Consider the following 22,929-nt stretch of genomic DNA (forward strand, 5'->3'; position numbering starts at 1 on the left):
ACACCAGTGAGAATGGCACATATCAAAAAAACAAGCAACAACAAATGTTGGCGAGGATGTGGTGAAAAAGGAACTCTCTACATTGCTGGTGGGAGTGTAAACTGGTCCAATCACTATGGAAAGCTGTCTGGAGGTTCCTCAGTCTACTAAAAATGGAGCTACCACACGACCCGGCAATTCCACTCCTAGGGAGCTACCCCAAGGACACAAAAACATTGATTCAAAAGAACATCTGTACTCCTATGTTTACTGCAGCACTATTTACAATAGCTAAGCTATGGAAACAACCCAAAAGCACAAAAATAGATGACTGGATCAAGAAGATGTGGCATATATACACAATGGAATATTATTCAGCAAGCAAAAAGGATAAACTCATGCCATTCACAGCAATGTGGATGGAGCAAAAAGGGATTATGCTCAGTGAAATAAGCCAGAAGGAAAAAGAAAAATATTGGATGGTTTCACTTATAGCAGGAATACAGGGGAACCAAATAAGACATCAGTGTAAAAATAATAATAACAGTATAAAACACAACAAAGCAAAAAAAGACAATTATAAATCAGAGACATACTTCAGGGGAGGAGGCAGGATCAGAGGGAGGAGGGAGGGATCTGATCAGGGGGATCAGAGGGAGGGAGGGAGGAGCACAGGGGACTGAGGTGATGGTGCACGGGTGCATTGGGGAAGGAAACTCTATGGGGACTACACCTGAGTGGGTGGGGGGGAAGCAAATATTGTTTAAAATGAACAATGATGTAAAAAATATAAAAAGTAATAAAAAGATATTAAATAGACACCTAAAAAAGATAAAGATTCTAATACATTTATCATTTAGAATGATTTTTAAGTAGCAAATACTCAACACAATTAGCTTCTAAAATTTGGGAGTAGATATCTACATATAGGTGGACTTATCTCTTTTTTAATTTTATACTATTTCTTCATTAGTAATGTATTGTTGAAGTAAACATTATCTACTAAAAACTTTACCTCCATGAATGTTTGGCTTATGTGATATCATGATGTGGTTGACTCTATGACAGCTAGCCAAACATGTCTACATTCTAATACTCAGAACCTGTAAATAAAATGGGCTTATATCACAAAAGGTGCTTATAGATGTGATTGACTTTCTTCATGTAGGGAGGTTATTTTGGATTATCTCCATGGAGGTTATTTTAGATTATCCCGATGGTCTTGATGTAATAATATGTCTTTATAAAAAGGAGGAGGATCAAAGTATAGTACAAGGTATGACAGCAGAAGTCAGAGACTGGATTGATGTGAGGGGTAGACCAGGAGCCAAGGAACACCTTTTAGAAGATGCAAAAAACAAGGAGATGGTTTCACCCTATGGACCCTTGAAGACTCAAAGACTAGGTTGGAAAAGGAAGCATCCCTGTCCACAACTTGGTCTTACCCTGTACATTTCACTTAAGATATCTGACCTATAGAACTACAACATAGTAAATGTATGTTATTTTAAATCATTAAGTTTGTACTACTTTGTTAGAACAACAATAAATACTAATACATATGGCTATACTGATGCCATGTGTTTTCCCATCTATGTGTAAAAATCCATGTGGATTCCTAGATACACAAATCTAAAATTTTATTCTTTAAATTTAGAGACAGGATATATCAAAGGGTGCCTCAAAGACATATGAAGGTTTGCACACTTCAAGGTCACATTTAATATTGGAAATGGCAATTGATAATAAGCTTTATAGTTGAAGAGACAACAGGAAGAGATGAAGACAATAGAAGAGAGAGTATATGCTCTCTTAAAGGTCATTATACTCAATTCCAGGGGGCCTCCCTGGTGGCATAGAGGTTAAGTCTCAGTGTTATTACACTATCACTGCTATGGCCTCAGTTCAATTCCTGCCAGGGAGCTAGCCCACATATGGTACAGTAGACCTCTCCTGTCTCACCCACTGCTCCACTTAGCAGTGCATTTCGGTAGATCTCCTTGTTCTGCTCCCCACTCTGTACCTGGTGACTCTTCTCACCACCCCCAAATCTCCGGCTTATACTCCAGTTCTTCTATAAATCAATCAATCAATCAATCAATCTTAAAAATAAAAATAAAGGTCATTATTCAGTTCCAGAAAAATGCTGTTTTTCAGGAATGCTGGTCCAATATACCAGGTCTTACAATTTCTTGTTCAAAATAAGTCATTTATGTGGATTGTAATGTGAAATTTCCTGATTTTAAACTGATGTAAACCAATGTTACCTCAATAAAAACACAAAATGTGAGGTTGAAAAAAAATTTGTATAACTGAATTAAAATCAAAATATTGTATAAGCCACCGCAGTGTAGACCAAGTAAAGTGCATCTGACATGAGCTGTTTCATTGCTTACGCTATGGCCAGCCTATAATCTCCACATTGGGCCTTGGAATTTCTGTGTGAGAAAAATATCACACTATTTAACAAAGCTCTGGTTTGGGGTCTTTCTTGACCCCTTTCAAATCAACTTTTTTTCACTAGATTAAGAATGTAGATGGTACATTCCAACAGTCCATTATCAATGTAATCTAACCAGTCCCACAGTTTTACTGTCATTGAAAATAAATTATAAAATCCTCAGTTAATCTTTTACAACCACATTCTTTTTGTTGCATAGAGCGTGCCATAGAAGACCACACATTCTCCACAATGAAAGTGCCTTAGACATTTTAGAAAGACCATATAGTATTCTGATTTCTCATAATTTCCCACAGAAGAAATACTGTGTAACTTCAGAACACAAGGAACTAAAGAGTATGCCGCCTGAAGAGAGGGGGAGGGGAGAGCGAAGAGCTAATTTGTGATGGAACCACAGCAGGTGTTCTCCCTCAAGGACAACGATGACACTGTTCATACATTCAGAGACAGCCTCATGTGCTCCTTGGCAAGATTCCTTTTTGTAAACAAGTCAAGTGCCTACATCTGCGACAAACAAATCCATGCTTTAAAGAGTGCTTCACAGCCTAAGGGCCCTAGTAACAAAGCCAGGATAAAAGTTTGTAAAGTTGCTAACACTCATTTTGTGCCAGGCAGGCTAAAAGCTCAGGTGTGGTCAGATATCAGGAAAGATGGAAATGAATCAGAGGCTTTAAAAGAAATCTTGGCAGCTACTGAGTTTCATAAACAGAAACTGAGAAATACCTTTGATGGTTGAATATTAATCATTGCATGGTTGCTCTCTGGCAGGGTCAGAAAGTGTAAACTGCCAGCCTAGGAAATTGTAGCACGTGCACTGGCCATCTGCTAACTGTGTCTGAGAGTGTGAGATGCTCCATATCTTCCTTTCTTCTTCAAGGAAAATCACCTTATTACCTATAGCTAAAGCATAAAGGGTATACATTTAAAATAAAATGTACAAGTTTCCCCCGAATATTGGTAGGACCTGATTTACTTGCGGTATCTTACTTTTTGTCACAAATAACTTGACCAGAGTAGTAAATGCTTTGAGTTCACTTGAAACTTCTTGCCATGCTACTGTTGGAAAGAGACAAATCCTGGAGGTAAATGTTTGCATCATGAAATGCTTTGTTTGTGACTATTACTGCTGGGCCAAAGCTATGATTGTATTTAGAATAGCCTCAAAATATTATAGAAGAGTTCAACCAAAGTTACATGATGAAGACACCGATTAGGGGATTGATTCAGTCATTTGCCAAACTGTATGAATCCTGTGCTAGATGAAAGAGGAGGAATAAAAATAAAAGATATTGTTCTGAATGTAGACTCTTAGAGCCTAAGAAAAACACTTGCAACAGATATAATCACCATTTATTATTTCTAATGCTATAGCATTTATTATTATGTACATAATCACATTGAATCACTGAAGTGATCCTATAAGACAAATATCATGTCTCATTCACAAATACTGAATTTGATACAGTGAATCGATGATTTACCTAAGATCATACATTAAGTGAATGGTAGAACTCAATTTAAGCCTACATTTATGTGACCGTATATACATGGTTTTAATAATATAACTTAACTACTTTGGCTATTCTTTTTTTCTTTTTTCTTTTAAACTTTAAACTTTTTTTATTTTAATATTTATCATTTTTTAGACAATATTTGCTTCCCCCCACCCCCTCAGATTGAGTCCCCATAGAATTTCCTTCCCCAAGGCACCCGTGCACCATCACCACAGTCCCCTGTGCACCTCCCTCCCTACCTCTCACCCCTCTCCCTCCTCCTCCCCTGCAGGATGTGTCTGGTTTATAATTGTCTGTTGTTGCTTTGTTGTGTTTTGTACTGTTATTATTTTTTCACACTGGTGTCTTATTTGGTTCCTCTATATTCCTGTTATTAAATGAAACCATCCGATATTTTTCTTTTTCCTTCTGGCTTATTTCACTGAGCATAATTCCTTCTTGCTCCATCCATGTTGCTGTGAATGGCATGAGTTTATCTTTTTGGATTGCTGACTGGATCAAGAAGATGTGGTATGTATACGCTTTGGTTATTCTTAAATAAGAAATAGAATACATACGTATAAATAGATGTAGTACAAGGTATACTTATAAGTGGATGTAATACAAGGGGCTATGAAAATGATGTAGAAAAGGTATTAGGGAAATTCACAAAAAGTTGAGATCACTTGTGGATGGATGTATAGATGAAGCAAAGCCATTTGGTAATTCAAGTAGACTTTAGAAAATGAAAGGCTTTAATTAGGGAAGATGTTAACAAGTGGATATCAAAATCTACATTGGCACAAAAATATGGAGAAAAGATGTTTAAATACAGAGGTAGGGAATAAGAAATTGATACATTTGGCTGGGTTGTTGATTTCTTGAAGAGGAAGAGTAGAGAGATAATCTGAAAGAAAGGATGATGTCAAATAGAGGCCCAGAATACTTTTCCTAAAAAATGGAATATTGACTCTTGCTGAAAATACTCAACTGAATTTAACTTTTTTCCTAACTGATTTACTTTTCTTTACCTGCTGTGTTGTTGACCAGTTTCTGTTTTTGCTTTTGGTGCCTATGCATTGGGTGTCATGTCAAGAAAATTATTTTCATGCCCAATTCCAGAATGTTCTCTATGTTTTCTTCTAGGAGTTTTACACTACCAGGACTTATGTTTAAGCCTTTAGTACATTTTGATATAGGTGTGGTGTGATATAGGGGCCCAATTTCTTTTTTTTCCATATGGACCTCCAGTTTTCAAACATTTGTTGAAGAAACCATCCTTCCTTCATTGTGTGTTTTTGGCACCCTTCTCAAAGATCAGGATTTATTTCTTTGTTCTCTGGTCTATACATACAACTATTGTTATACAAGTACTTGTTTGAATTTCTGTTATTTAATTTAAAGCTTTAATTTTTACTTTATGATCATAGGCTTTATTTTCTTTGCTCAATTTGTTTTTCTGAGTTTTGCTGTATCACATTGCTTAGTTCTGAGTTCTGCTGTATTTCCTTGGTTTGTCGTTATGAGTTCTCTTGTATCACTTTGAGTTGCCTTCCTGAATTTTCTTCTTTCTCTTTGAATTTCTTTATTATAGCAGTTCTGAATTCTTCATCTGATGGGGAGATATCATCTTCTGTCTTTTTATGTTTGGGCTCTGGAGAGTTATTCTCCCCTTGTTATATCTTACTCTCTTGAGGTCTCATATTTCCATATCTTATTTATAGGTCATTTTTAATATATTTCTTTTGGCTAAAGCTGTTATGATTATTTAATATTAGTGTGGACATATGTTTCTTGGAAAAATATTTAGCAGAGAAATTGCTGCATCATAAGGTAGTTATATATTTAGTCATAGCATTCACACTATTTTACTCTCCCATTCCTAAACAGATTAGGAATATATGACAAATTTAGGAGCTCCACATCCTCTTCAACACTGGATGTTCTTAGCCTTTATTTTCTTTTATTTTTTATAACATTTTATTTTTAAAGATTTTATTTATTTATTTATACAAGCACTGGGTACAGTCAGAAGCACAGGAGGGTGAGAGAATTCACCAGAGTCAGAGCAGGTTACAGAACAGGCAGAGTGATGAAATACACTGCTGAGGGGAGCAGCAGGTGGCAGGAGAGGTCTGAGCGCCATGTGGGACCCTCCTCCGGTGGCCAGGGAGCAGCTGGGGATTGAACCGGCGCTGCAGAGGCTGCAGGCAGCTTCGCAACCCAGCACTCAACCGCTGCGCCACCGGGGAGGCCCTAGTCTTTAGAACTTTATCCTTTCAGTGTATGTGGTGATATCATATGTGGATGTAACTTGAATTTTCCTAATGATTAATGATATTTGTACACATTTTCATGTATTTATTAACCATTACTATTTCTACTTTTATGAAGTGTTTGTCCAAGTCTTTTGCCTGTTTTTTTTTTTTTAATGGGCTTGTTTTTATTGCTAATTTTTAGGATTTCATTATATAATCAGAATATGAGTCCACTATGTGTGTGTTTGACAGTGGACTCGTATTCTATATAATTTGTATAATTTATATATGTGTATTTGACAGTGGACTCATATTCTGACATATAATTATATATTTATATACATTATGTACAATGCATATAATGTTATATGCATTATGAGTATATATATATTATTTATATGTGTGTTTGTTATATTTGTTATATTATTTTTGTTATATTATAACATATTATATATTTGTTATAACAAATATATTTGCTATATAATACATATTTTATAACAAATATATAATATACATATGTAAATAGAGAAGAGGGGGAAGAATGTGTATTTTCAAAATTCTATCAATCAATCAATCACCTATCGACACTCTGTATGGTACTGATATGCAAAAAGCCTCACACACATAGTTTCCAGGACAGAATGCTTGAAAGCATTCATCCCAGACCTTGGAAGATTCAGGGAACATGTAAGAACAATTTGGGTAGTGCTGAAAGGGGATAGAGATTCATCTACTCTTCCTAGAAAGTCAACATTACCAATACATTGACCTTTGAAGTAAGGAAGACTTAAAGAAGTTGGAAGAATAACGGAAAATGTAATATAGTCAATTTCAGCATATTCCAAACCAGGGCTGCTTCACTGAAGGGTGTATAATATACTGACTCTGTAGATAGCATATAATTAATGCTGACATTTAGCTGATATCAGGAATTCTAAATTTCTGGGAGTTTTTAGAGAAATAGCCCATATATATACATATATATAAATTGGAAGTGATATTTATTAAAATTGTAATATTTACACACTGAGAAAATTGTACTTTTGTGTACCCATGGCTAAACATAACACCAGAGAGGTGTGCACACACCCCTTCATTTCTTGGTGATCCATTGAAGAGAGAAAGGCTAGAAATGGTAAATGGGTCATTTTAAAAAATTACCCATACTTCTTGTGTTTTTTGCATTACTGGGGTTCTTTGACAAAGGAAAAAAATAACAATAAGAATTTCATATATGTAGAGTGTCACCAGATAGGGAGGAATTTGTTTGAATTTTCTGTTATTTCTTTTGAAAGAATACAAATCACTGACTTTTAAACTTATAATTTCTCTTCTGAATCAGGGTACCTTTGATGAGGTTACAGAGTAACATGCTGTGCATTTTGTTCTTTAATTGCTTCCTATTTTTTCCAAGGGCCTGCTTAAGCAGAAACATTGCAGCAAACTTAGCATTAAAAAGCCACTCATCTGAGGAAGCACACACTGTTCTTGCATGTGCTGACAGTCAGCACAGATGTAGCCAAAATTCCCACCAAGCTTTAAACAAACACAAGGAGAAATGACATTGGTGTTCACATTCAATATCCTGAAGAATCTTTCTTTTCATCCTTGTATTTGAATGTTAATTTCTCCAGCTCTCAAATAGTATGTGTTCTGAAAATATGTAGTGAATATTCTCTTGCAGAAACAAAATTAAATTTTTACCTTTATAAAGAAAATTATATCGATTGATTAAATGACTTTGTATGGTATAAAGAGCTGTAAGCTCATTTGGGAATATAAGGCAGGATAATACCAGTGGGAACTAGGTAGTCCTCTCAAGTAAAGCGGTTATCTGCAATCAAGAACTGGCAATATATTCATGGACTGAAGAAAGGGATTCATGTACCCATGGGTATCAAAATGTGTGAAAATACACACAAAGACATAATGGAAAAGTACACAGAGAAATTAGGAAGTTTAGCAGGGGAAATTGTGGGAGGCTTCATGGAAGATTTTATGAGATGGACGATGTGAAAACTGCTAAGGTGCTCCTTCCTGGAGCCTCCTCCATGAGAGTGACACATGTACTATTTGGCATACTTCTGAGCAGAGACAACTTTTCCCCCTTATATCTTCTGTTTGTCAGTCATGTAAGAGATGTTAGAAAGACTATGCCTTTGCCTCCTGCTTCTTTATGCTCTTTTAAGAAACACCTTGCTTTTTCCCCTACATTTCCCTCTCAGTTGTTTCTGGGTGTGTCAGGGGAGGAAGTGGCAGTGAGGTGAGGCAAAATTCAACCAGTGCTGCATGTTAATGAGCTCACAGATGGAGTATACCTATGCATTTCTTTCTTTGTTCTCACTCCTGGGATAATCCTCCTGAGTAACACTTCTGAAAATGGGGATTTGATGAATCTCAGAGAAGGCCTAGTGTATTGAGCCAATGGCGCTGTAGTTGTGCCCCAAAGCAAGGTGTGGGGTATGGGACCGGGCCCATTATGCACGTTTACTAGCTGACATCTGTTCGGCTGTCATTTCCTGATTGTTTCATTTTAATTCATTGACATTATTGCTCATCTCAATACAGCGACCCATTACAAACTAGGTAAATTCTCTGATGAAATGTATGGAGAAGGATTTAGATAAAAAAATTTTAGGACTAGGAAACAATTCTCATTATCTGTCAACTGCCTTATAAAATAAAAATAAGCTGACATATGTCCAACAAAATAGAAGTCTAAAGAACAGAAAGGTCTCTTCAGCTGGCAATGAAGTAATGGAACAAGTAGAGAGAGAGGTTAAAATGCACCCCAGTTAAAACATAGGAAATCAACTGCTTTTTACACCAAGAGAAACAGAGGAATCTACTTTTTTCCATGAACAATCCTAACTATGTAAATTGAAACTATAGGTGGAGATTTTCACAAAGAATTTCTATATGTAGTAAACAAAGAACCCAGGGATCGAAGACTTTTAGACAACTTAAGTTATAGATAGTGTATCTAGTCAACTCCACATACTCCACACAGAAAAACCCTATGTGATTGTCCAGGGAGCTTACTGGTGCTTCTGCTGGTGCTGGCTGGAGGGAGGGCTTCTGCTGGTGGTCAAGTGTAATGATATTAAGGAAACAGTCAAAAATGACAGTGTCTGTTAGAGATGAATTCTGTTATTTTAAATAAATTCCACAATTGACATATCTTAGCAGTGACCCATTACCACAAATTTCTTTTTTATAATTTATCATTTCAGGGGTAAGAGGGCTTGTTCATTTTCCTGTTGAAAATAAGATAGCAGAATTGTGTAAGACTCAACTGTGATGCGAGCAGGTTGATTACCAAAAGCCTGACACTTTTGTAACACTTGCTCATATTCTTTACTCATAAGGGATATAAATAAATGACATTTTGGGAGGGATATATACAATGATAAGTAAATGTTTCAAAAGAATATTAGGACACATTGTTAGAATTAAAAGAAACTAAGGAGTAGGTTAGCAATCCATTTATATCTGTCAGGCAGGGTGAACTTGCAGCTATTCAGATTTTGCATATGATATGTTCATGAATTGAACAACTGACAAAGTGACAAATGTAAAATATCTTTTTAATAATTTTGGGTTTAGGGCCTCCCTGGTGGCCCAGCGGTTGAGCGCTGGGTTGTGAAGCTGCCCACAGCCTCTGCAGCGCCGGTTCGATCCCTGGCCGCTGGCGAGGGTCCCACATGGTGCGCAGACCTCTCCTGCCGCCCGCTGCTCCCCTCAGCAGTGCACTTCCTCTGTCTGCCTGTTCTGCTCTCCACTCTGGCTCTGGTGAATTCTATCACCCTCCCACGTTTCTGACTGTACCCCAGTGCTTGTATAAATAAATGAATAAATCTTTAAAAAAATAATTTTGGGTTTAACTTTGATACAAATATCTACCAATATTTGATGGAGTCATGACACCTAATTATATATATATATATATATATATATATATCATAAGGAATGGCAGCAAAAAGTAAAAATTTGCAAATTTCATAGAAAGCGACACTAATAAAATACATTGCTTCAATATAAAATCTAACCAATTGGTCAAACTTGTAATTGCGCAAGTTAAACATACATCTGTGAAAGGTTGTGAACAATAGATTAACTTAAAATGCTATATTAGTTTTTGCTATTTTTAAAGTATAATTATTTTCTAAATATACCTAAAATTGGTAGTCCTATGTATATAAAATGCCCTTTAACTGGTGACTATGCCTAAATTTAAGCAAACACAGGGCTAGATGAATCTCTTATTCAGTCAAACTGAATTGATTCTGTCTTTTTTTTCTAGACCTATTTCAATAATTTTCTTTTACTGATGTAGCATTGGTTTACAACACTATATGATTCAGAGGTATAGGGTTACACCACTTCATATCAATAAGTTGTAATTAATATTTTTCCTGATTTCTCCATGTTTTTCATGTTAAAATCCTGCTTCTCTTGAATCATTTATTTGGATCTTTCTCCATTTATTCTAAGCTAGGGCACCTTGAATCACGTAATGTCAATTTTCTATTCTAGTCTCAAACTTTCTCTAATTCATATTCATATACTTACTGTGCTTATGGGCACATATCATTGTTGGAATGCAGTATCTATCATAAAACTACACACCAAGGAATTCCATGATGTAACTGCAGCTTTCATGTATTCTCTACCCCTTTACCTTCGCTAACTTGGGTTCAACATAGTGTGTGCTCAAGTAATCGTATGTAATGTCTTAACACAAATACTTGAGCAACCTCTCACAAATTGGTGACACTGGGTGGAAACATGACAAATTCAATCTTCCTGTGGGCCAGTTAACTTCATTCAGAGAAAACCTATACCTCTGCTTTATATTATGACCCTAAGTTAGATCAGCTATCTCACTAACACCTAAATTTTATTTCTCTCTTATCTTCTTAAAGACACAAGTTTATACACCTGTAAGAATAGCATCATTTTAGATGAAATGGGTTTTTGTTTTCTATTATCATTTACTTTTCCTCATTCTACTCTGTATTTTCTCACTTCCTATGACACCTAGCTCTTTTCACTGTAATCTCCAGGACAGCTATTAAGCATATCCTGTAGTTTTTCATCTTTTATTGAATACTCCACACACCTTAAAGTAAGTAGAAGAAAGATCTTCCTCCTCCCCAAATACCTAAGGTCTATTCCAATGGATGCTTTTCTATCCTCATTTCAATTTTTAACATTGCATATTGCTCACTACTCCTTCTTAATATTATTGTTCTCTTGGCTTCCATGATGACCTTCCTTCCTTGTGGGACATAAAGTATCTAATATAAAAGGACATAGCAAGATGGTTCATGATCACAACTATATCTCTATTACTTTATTACTCCTCCTCCACTTTTACTCTGCCCAGTACTACTAAGATGGTGTTTTCTCATGAAAATACTATTGACTAATTGACAAAGTATTCACATCACACTTTAACCATTGCTTGTTCCCATAAGTCTTGCCTTGTCTTTTGTTTTCCTTCTTATTATTTACTCTCTTCCCTCAGTCATCTTATTTTACTCCTAAGAATTCTATTATTACCTATATGCTGATGACGCTGAGTTTTATCTCCATTCCAGCCCACTTCCCAGTACTAGATTTTTACAGCCTATAATATATAATTACTTTCAGTATGCCCTATATGTAACTCAAGCTCAACATGTTTAAAATTAAATTCATATCACTTCTTCTATTCCCCAGCAAGGTTAAATCTGATCCTTCTATATTTATTATCATGATGAATATACCACCACCTACTCAGGAATTCACATAATAATCTGTTCATCCTACACTTCTTTCTTTTACCACCTACAGTCAGTTGATCACTAACTTGAGTAGGTTCAACAACATAAAAGCCTTATTTATTGGCCCGATACATTCCACACCTACAGTCCCCGATTTTATTCCTTCCCCCTTGATTATTACAATAGCCTTTCTTTAAGTTATATGGCTATAGGAGCTTCCATTTCAAATCTCTACTTGTCACTGCCTCCATAAACAGTGATCTTTTTAGCACATGTATCCCATTATCTATGAGAAAATGTTCAAAGTCTGTGTCATGGTTAAGAATGTCTTTCATGACATGTTACCCTCATATCCCACTCACCATACATTTCCTATGTGCTATGTCTGCACAATAGTGATCATAATTTCACACTGTAGAGTTGTATACTCAAACAGTTGGTATGGAATTAAGCATTCCAGTTGCTCTTGGGTAGAACTAGAGTGGTTGGTAGAAGCTCATCATATTGTCTAACTCCTCAAATCCTGGAAAATCCTATTACCACAAAGGAGTCATTTGAGACTGATTCTCACTACATAGCAGCAATACTAAGAATGTTGGTAACATGTAAAATATTTATTAAATTCAATACTGATGGAAGATTTTTTGCAAGTGACTTGAAAGCAGGTTTATGTAGGCCACTTAGTTTCATGAGACCACTAGCATATAACTGAGCAAGAAAACATTTTAGACTCTTCATCTAGAATAAGAAAAAGCTAGATTAAAACCTTTCTTCGGTCACTTGATTTCTTTGGAGTTTCGGTTTCCATATCGGTAAAATAAAGATGACAGTAACTAGCATGTGAGTTGTTTGGAGAATTCAATGAGATAACAAAGTGTCATGTGTCATACCTGGAACTCAAAAGATGCATTTATAGTTGTTACACACTAGTAATATTCATGAATTGGAGATGTTATAATTTTGGAAGGTAGGATAGATATATAACTCATTTTCAACATAAGAAGAAAATATGTTTTTAATAATAAATATTTGTGAGCTATCAATCAATGAGCATATACTGATATATGTCTGGCTGCAAAGGGTATCTACAAAACAGTAAAACACATGCATGTTCTCTAGTTTTTACAGACTATGTCATAGCAGGGAAAAGAAATACACACATGAAACAAAACCCCCACTGCATTACTGCATGCATTCATTCTCCTAACTCAGCACTTCCTGTTCTCAAGACTTTGCTGTGCACCCAGCTCCAAGATGGAGCCAATTGAAAGTGAGATATTTTTGTCAATTTCTGGCTGCCTGCCCTAACCAATAAAAAGTAGAGAGACTCTGGGCATATGACATGAATGATTCATTAGACTGATAATAATTTTCTTTGTAATGAATTTCCTTTTGTTGAGCAACATGGGATGTAAAGTTCACAGGGAAAGAATGAACAGTGAGTTTAGGGAGAAAGACGTGAATTGTGAGAGAGACTTTTTCTTCTCTGGAACTCTTCAAAAATTTTCAAAAAATTCCCTAACAGTGGAAATGGTCACTGCAGCTAAACACTCATAAAATATCGCTAATAATCTTGACAGATATGTCTTTACTTCTAAGCATAAAGTCTCCCCAGTTGAGAGAAAAGGGTCAAGCACTTTAGGAAACTAAAATTATGTCAAGGAACAAACTCATGTGGTTGCTATTGTCCTCAGCCTCACAGAACATCCTCAGGAGTTGTATTTGACCATTTGTTCCCCTAACCAGCCCAGCTGCTCTCTCCAGGATATTGTTCTGTCCTAGGAAACTGCCTGGTGTGTATTCTATTTTAGAAGTACACTAATCATTGCTTCTGAAATGCCATTTTGCCTTTGGAAACATTCATAGGAACTAGCACTCAGAAGGTGAAAAGATTTTTGAAAGCTTGAAAATGTCCCAATAGGAGCTCCAATTCTCAGAAAGACATACAGGTTGGGTGATAACTGATACAACAGCAACAAGAAGCTACAAATATCATTCAGACCATAAAATTGTGGCAAGAATGTTATCATAAGATGGCCAAGAGTAATTATCATTAGTATAAGATGCAATACATTGCTTCCTACTTTTTTCTAGTGCTTTATAGTATCTTTTTTTAATTTAAATATTTTATTTTATATAATTCTTACATCTTTTTTCATCTTTGCACAATGTATGCATCTTCATTTTGGTTATATCCCCCATACAATTGCACCCCCCCTTATTTTGACACTAGTCTTGCCTTTCCCTGCCCCTCCCACCCCCCACCCCCCGCAGTGTGTCTCTGGTTTATAGTTGCTTGTTGATTTTGATTTTTACTTTGTGTTGACAGCAGCCTGTATCAATATAGAAAGTGAGGTTCAGAGAGGTTAGATAATGTGCCTATAGTTACCCAATTAATAAGTTTGCCAAGATATGATTTTCACCCATTGCTTGCCCATTACTCACAATCCATATGAGATTTATCCAGAATGGAACCTAATCCTTGAAACAGGTCAAAATGTGATGAACCCTTGAATGAAGTAAGCTGAGTTCTGCATTTATGGTTAGAAAAGAAGATTTTTTTAAGGTTTTTTTATCTACTATATTTTATCTACAGACATTTTTTGCTTTGAGGTTTCACGAGAAAATGGTTCAAAGTTACATAATTTTGAGAAGATACTGATAATTGATTTGTGCCTGCTATATGTAAAAGATTCTGCATATGTTACTTTTAGACAGATCTTCTAGTTATATATGTATCATTGCCATTTAGGGACTCAGGAAACTATCCTCTGAGTCCCTATATTCCCAAGAGTCTTAATTCTTACTTCTGTGTTATGGCAATGAGAGGTATTTTGGTGCTGATGCGCTCTTTCTCACCATCTCTTTGTTTGAAGTAGACTTGTCATAAATAATTTTTAAGTCAAAATTAAATAGGAAAAAGGACTGTTTCATAAAATCATCTTAAGAAATATTAGAAATATGAAACCTTGCCTTTAGGATAAGCTTTGGGTGTGCCACATTTAATTTTTACTAAATGAACCAAATCAATAAATTATTTTAATAAAATACACATCATAGTTTGCCTGGGTTATTAAAATGTGCCTACATAATATGTAGTATTAGAAGACTTCCTTATCTATGAATATTAATGCCAAAAGATAGATTTCTCTTTCCATCCCTCACTCAGTAATACATTAAACTGTTTTATTGGTTACTTAGTGCCATGATAATGCTATATAACAAACCACTACAACACTCAGGAAATTTAAAATTATAAACCTCTATTCAGGCCAGGAATCTGAGGGCTGATAATTCAATCTGTACTCAGATAGGTGGGTTTTCTTGTCTTAGATGGGATAAATCACGTCTCATGGTTGGTGGTTGATAGTTGGGCAAGAAGGGTGTTACAGGGTCATATGTCTTTCATTACGCACAATTTTAAATTATGTATGGACTCATGTTGATAGGAAAGCAGCAAGAAAATAAGCAGAAATAGGCAAACACTTTTTAAAGCATTTGTTTTCATTAAGTTTTCTACTCTCCAAAAGAGTCAAGGCAAGTTACAAGGACAAGCCCAAAGTCTGCAAAGAACAATGATATGGTGAAGCTTGATATCATTAATGAAATCCATATCCACATATTATATTCCACTGATGTCATAATTATTCACATCCTTCCTATATATGAAATATTATTACCTCTATCCCTGGATATCTTGATCCATTGATCAAGATAGATGCTGATGTGGCTCCTCAGATGAGGACCCAAAGATCAATGAACCATAATGACAATTTATTTGCTGCCACAAACCCAGCATTCAGTAATGACAGAGGGATTGTATAATTACAAAAACACTCCCTTTTGGGATGGGGGAAAAACGCAGACCACATTGATCTGGTATACAGAGAGCAAGTCAGTGATTGTCATTCAACTTGGAATAAATGATAAAAAGGTCCTTCTGACAATCCATTGGACAAGATCAGCTAATACTAGATTTTGATCCATGGCGAGTTGTAGTGTGTCTACTTCTGAACATTGCATTTGAAAAGAGTAGCACTACACTAATGGGTGTTCAGAGCAGAGGGACCAGTATAGTAACAAAAACTAGAGTGACTTATTGTCTCAATTGCCTGGAGATTGAAGGAATTCTGAAGATGCAGAATTTTCAAAGCCAAAACCAGAAAAGCAAGTCAAGTTGGTAATCCTAGGGAGAATCTGAATCCATTCTGTAGAAAGAAATGCTGAAGGATTTTAACACATTTATCCTGGAAAAGATTTTGGAGATGACATGAAAAATTCTAATGTTTATTCTTAAAGACAGCTATCATTTTCTTTGTATTTTCCCAAGGAGTCCCATGGAACAACAGATAAAGCTACAGCTAGATAGATTTTACCTCAAGTTAAAAAAAAAAAAAAAGAAAAACTACAATCATACCAGTTTGAAGATGGAATTGGGATAGATCAAGAAGCAGACTGATGAAAACCCTAAGGTCATGAGAAGTAGTCAACGTAAAAGATGTATCAGTAAGGTCATGTATTTTTAATGGAGAAGGGGGGTTTGTGTTATATGGCCCTTAGTGTTTCTTCCCATTCAGTTTTGAATATCTGTGATTCTATTAGGATCATAGGATATTTTGATTTAAGACAACAATATAAGTTTGAAAGTCATATATTCATTATCAAAACAGTAACAGAAGAATTTTGAAATAGCATAGGGCAGGAGAGAAGCCAAAATTAATCTGAGGTTAGTATAACAAGTGATGTAAGCTGTCAAGTCACTTTTGAAGCAGCCTCGGATAAGAGATCAGCCATGGATGAAGAAAGACCATTTTAGAAGAGAATGAGAAACAGTCGCTGAGGATGGTAAAGCAATTCAAGCATTAAATTAATTCTTACATGTTTACCAAAGGGATGACAAAAAGTATGCCTACTCTTTTATGTCTTAAGAAAAGTGTTTAAGTCACTAGGGTGACTGAAATGCCAAGTATCCAGACAAGATCATTGCCAAATTTTAACCCTTAGAGTGCCTACATGAAATTCTGTATCATTCAAGAGAGAAACTATAAACCTTGTCCTTGACCTCTTGCATCTAGGTTAAGCACCACTAGGAACTAGCAAGATGGAAGTCATACTCGGCCCAAAGTACTGCTATCTATCTAAGATCCAGCAGTTTTAGTACCCACAGGGCAGAGCCATCCTTCACAAGATTGAATGAGGCATTAATGCATGCCTGAATTTCATTTTTAAAAAAATCTTGCTTTCTTAACAGTCTACTTGAATTTGCTAAGTTGTAAAACTCCCCCACCCATTTTTCCTTATCTGTCAAGGAAGAGTTTGACTACTAAATATTTGAGTCAGCTCCAAGTAAAATTACAAAGACAAACAAAAGCTAAACTTAGTGAATTCGCACTGAATGCACATCTGTATTAATTTTTGTGAGGCTACAAGAAAAAGTACATCCACTGATTTCAATGAGATTAACAGCTCCTGGAGCAAGACAGTGCAAAACTATTCCAATTCAACAGATGTTAGATAAGTGCTTACTAAGGGATTAGGTAGTTTCACAAAGTTGTCTTAAAGTGTGTATAGTCTTTATTTTACAGGAGAAAAATATGAATTGCTCATATGTATGGGAATCACATTTTTTTTTTTGTTTAGGTCAGTCCCAGTTTACATCTGTTGTCTTAGTGTAAAATTTAACAGCATCCTTTTTTAATTCTCTAAATTTCCCTAGTCTTAATTATGAGATAAAAGTTTATAAGTCTCATCAATTATCACAGTAGTGGATGGCAATCCTCGGATTAAAATAATAGTCTGCTTATGATCCCTTCCAGCGCCATCCATGTTGCTGCAAATTGCATGTGCTTATCTTTTTTGAATGCTGAGTAATATTCCATGGTGTATATGGACCACATCTTCTTGATCCAGTCATCTATTTTTGGGCATTTGGGTTGCTTCCAAAGCTTAGCTATTGTAAACAGTGCTGCTATAAACATAGGGGTGCAGGTGCTCTTTGGAATTGATGTTTCTGTGTCCTTTGGGTAAATACCTAGGAGTGGAATTGCTGGATCATATGAAAGCTCCATCTTTAGTAGGTCCAGAAATCTCCACACAGCTCTCCATAGTGGTTGGACCAGTTTGCACTCCCACCAACAGTGCAGAAGAGTTCCTTTTTCTCCACAACCTCACCAACATTTGTTGTTGCTAGTTTTTTTTTTTTTTTTTCAATATGCGCCATTCTCACTGGTGTCAGATGGTATCTCATGGTAGTTTTGATTTGCATTTCCCTGATGACAAGTGATGTTGAACATTTTTTCATATGCCTGTTGGCCATTTGCATTTCCTCTTCAGAGAAGTTTCTTTTTAGCTCTTCTGCCCATTTTTTGACAGGATTATTTTCTTTGTTTGTGCTGAGTCTCAACAGCTCTTTGCAGATTTTTGTGATCAGTCCTTTATCATTAGTGTTGTGTGCAAAAATATTCTCCCAGTCAGTGGGGTTTCTCTTTGTTTTTGTTATTGTCTCTTTTGCTGTGCAGAAGCTCTTCAATTTGATGTAGTCCCAGCTGTTGATTTTTGCCTTCATTATCACTGCTTTGGGTGATGTGTCTATAAAGATGTCTTTGATGTGCATATCACATAGTGTTTCGCTTATATTTCCTTCTATGTATTTTATGGTTTCAGGTCTTATGTCTAGTTCTTTAATCTATTTTGAGTTGATTTTTGTGTATGGTGTGAGGTAGTAGGCAAGCTTCATTCTTTTGCATGTAGCAACCCAGTTTTCCCAGCACCATTTATTGAACAAACTTTCTTTGCTCCAGTGCATATTCTTCGCTCCATTGTCAAAGATTAGTTGACCATAAATCTGTGGGTTTATTTCTGGATTTTCTATTCGATTCCATTGGTCTGTGTGTCTGTTCTTGTTCCAATACCATGCAGTCTGGGAGAGTGATGCCTCCATTCCCTTCTATTTTTTTCAGGAGAGCATTGGCTATTTGGGGTTTTTGGTGATTCCATATGAATTTCATCAATAATTGTTCTATTTCTTTGAAGAATGACATTGAAGTTTTTATTGGAATAGCATTGAATCTGTATATAGCTTTTGGTATGATGGCCTTTTTAATAATGTTTATTCTTCCAATCCATGAGCAGGGGATGTCTTTCCATTTCTTTGTGTCTTCTTCTATTTCTTTTAACAGTGTTTTATAGTTTTCTTTGTATAGGTCCTTTACCTCTTTTGTTAGATTTATTCCCAAGTATTTGATTTTTTTGTTTCAATAATAAAAGGGATGGTTTTTTGATTTCTTCTTCTTCAGATTTATTGCTTGTGTATAGGAAGGCTGCTGACTTTTGCGTGTTGATTTTGTATCCTGCCACTTTACTGAACTGATTGATGAGTTGAATTAGTTTTTCTGTGGAGTTTTTGGGGTTCTCTATGTATATTATCATATCATCTGCAAATAGTGATAGTTTGACTTCTTCTTTTCCTATTTGGATTCCTTGTATGTCTTTCTCTTGTCTTATTGCTCTGGCTAAGACTTCCAGTATTATATTGAAAAGCAGTGGTGAGAGTAGACATCCTTGTCTTCTTCCAGATCTTAATTGGAATGCTTTCAGCTTTTCGCCATTGAGAATCATACTGGCTGTTGGCTTGTCATAGATGGCCTTTATGATGTTGAGGTATGTTCCTTGTATCCCAAGAATTTCAAGGGCTTTTATCATGAATGGGTGTTGCACTTTGTCAAAAGCTTTTTCAGCATCGATTGATATTTTCATATGGTTTTTATATTTCTTTTTGTTGATGTGTTGGAAAACGTTGATTGATTTTCGGATGTTGAACCATCCTTGTGTCCCTGGAATGAATCCTACTTGGTCGTGGTGAATTATCTTATGGATACATTGTTGGATTCTGGTAGCTAAAATTTTATTGAGGATTTTTGCATCAGTGTTCATTAGGGAGATTGGCCTGTAGTTTTCCTTTTTTGTGTTGCCAGACAACTTCTTGTCACTACATAGGCACTCCTGTCACATTGTGGCCTATGTTACTTACATGGCCATCCATATCTGTTCTTTCCTACCAGTATCACAGATACTGCCACATAGTTTAGTTCAGGACTGTAGACTCTTACTGTTTGCATTGTTCATGCATCTAAAACCCTGGCATTCTTTACTTCTGAAAATCACAATCAATCTACATGGGACACCCATTTCAATGACTATTAAAAACAAAATGATCATTAGGAACTATTCTACCTCTTAAAAATGAAAAACTCTAATACCACTCACATACCAAAACTTTTTTTTTTCATTCCATATTTCCTGCCATCACTGCTGCCTAACCCACTTAAGTCTCATAGTTACCGTCCATTTGTTAACCCCCATATTTTTGGGCAGATAACCAAACTACTTCTGGCCTTTCTTTTCTACTCATCCTTGACTCCATGAAAATATCATCTGTTCTTATGATTTTTTAAAGATATTTGAATAACAAGGAAACAGTTACATGCTTGTAACCACAAGCAATTGACATAAAACCTGGGATACAGTGGGTACTCAATACATATGTGTTGAATAAGTGAAAGAATTGTAACACAGCAATTACCTGCTTGCTTTTTGTTAAAGTTTGTCTTCCCATTCTCATAATGAATTATAAGTAGCATATTTGAAAGTGGTAGCTACTATGGCACATTTAATCACGCTGTAGTAATTAGTTAAATCCTCAGGTGAACCAGCTTGCTTTGACCTATTATATGAAAATAAATTAATATCCTAATCTTTGATCAGCTATGTTATGATTACTTTTATGTTTGGATTTTATGGTATTAGTATTATTAAGTCTATTTATTCCCTCCAACTAACTTAGGAATTTATCTTATTTTTTGGCCAATAGGTATGCAGTAGCTCCTGTCCTTTGGGTTCATGCCCCAACCAGCTACTCGTCCTATAGGATTAATCAATTTAGAGGAACAATTAGCATTACATATGGTATATAAGAGGTGCACCATAATTTACTGAGGGATAAGCATATTGTCCTGCTCATTTATCCACTGTAAAAACAAAAATGTAATTATATATAACGAGCCATTTGGAAACATTTTTTAAATTATGCTTTTAAAAAGTATTCACATTAACCAATATTTTCAAAACAAAAACACCATGTAATAAAATACCTTACTTATAAAAACTAGATTAAATGACTCTGTAATATAAGTAGAGTTCTGTGAAATTTAATTTTTTACTCACCATAAAATTTCCTTTCTGTGCAGGTTTGTTTGTAGATCTACAATGTCTATTTAAAATTACTTCATTCATCTGTAGTAGACTTATGTTTATAACAATTGTAGGCTAATTGCTTTTAGATCAATCCATTTACCGAGGACACCAACAAAATCTGAATAAAATGTAAAATAATATTTACTTTTAATAAATAATATAAATTATATAGAGAACATGCTCTATATATTCTATTGTATATATAATATATAAAATATATTAAAAATTATATGAAACATTATATACTATAAAAACTATAAATTGTAATTCAGGGTTCATAAAAGAAGATTCTTATTAAACATCTAAGGTTTGCAGTGGGAATTTGAATAAGGATGAAAAACAGTAGACAAATCCTCAACTAGGACTCTCAAACATTCATGGATAAGGAAATCTGGGATTGCCTTCACCTAACTCTTTGTTAGGATGAAAATGAAAACATCTCTGGAAGAAGATACCATCATCTAGAACATCAAATTTATCCACAACTGTATACATAATTCTTTGACATAAAATAAAACTAACTATACCTAAATTATTTGAGAAATCAAAGAAAGTATATACACTTTAGATAAATAGGATATTCGTATATTGGATTTGTCAGATAAAAAACTATAGAATAATTATAGCTACTATGGTTAAAGAAGTTAAAGGAAATTACAAAACTAGAGTTACAGAGCAAAAATTAAGAATCATGGAAATTCAAGAATTTAGAGATACATTAACTCAAAACAAAAGCTCAAAAACTAGTCTTAGGGCCTCCCCAGTGGTGCAGCGGTTGAGCGCGGGGTTGTGGAGCTGCTCACAGCCTCTGCAGCACCTTTCGATCCCCGGCCACCTAGCGAGGGCCCCACATGGCGCACAGACCTCTCCTGCTGCCCGCTGCGGGCCCCCTCAGCAGTGTATTTCTTCGCTCTGCCTGTTCTGTTCCTGGTTCTGGCTCTGGTAAATTCTCTCGCCCTCCCGTGTGTCTGACTCTACCCAGTGCTTGTATAGATAAATTAATTAATTAAAAAAAAAACTAGGCTTAATGACATAGTAAAGACAACTAAAGAAAGAGTTGGCAGACAGAAAAAAAAAATTCATCCTGAAGCACAGAAAAAAAAAAAAAAAGATGACGGTAAATAAAGGTTTAACATCAGGTCTAGACTTCAAAATTTATAAAGCTGTATGAATGTTGTAAGAAACCATACAGAAGTAAGCCCCAAATTCTACACACAATTTTCCCTTGAAGCATTTTTGAGTCCCAGTTGATTTATGTGGAGGGTTATTCTGAAAAACCAATCTAAAGGCAGTTGTAAAGGGTGAAATGACTAAGCAGAGATTCCAGCAGTGTTATGGCACTAAGGATACAAAATACAGAATTCAGGGCCAACAAAGGATAAAGCACTGCTGCAAATGACTAAGGATTTCTGGTAAGACTCTGAAATAGATAATCCCAGAGAAAGAACAAATGTAAATAGACCAGCCTCAATAGGACCAAGGCAATTTGACCATACTCTGTCTTCTTGCAAGAAGGAAGGTAAATTCTCTATACAGGAAGAGAACAGGATCCAGAATCTCTAAAATTTGTCTTGCAGTGTCCAGTATTCACTAGAAAATGAACAGACATGACATAAAACAGGACAAACTGACTGAAATACACAGAAAAAGGCAGTCAAAAGAAAAAGACCTACACATGGTCCAGAAATGAATGATTAATAGGCACAGACTTAAAAATA

This window comes from Talpa occidentalis, unplaced genomic scaffold (assembly GCF_014898055.3).
Source record: "Talpa occidentalis isolate TD23 unplaced genomic scaffold, MPIMG_talOcc4v2.1 talOcc4.15, whole genome shotgun sequence".
NCBI lineage: Eukaryota > Metazoa > Chordata > Mammalia > Eulipotyphla > Talpidae > Talpa > Talpa occidentalis.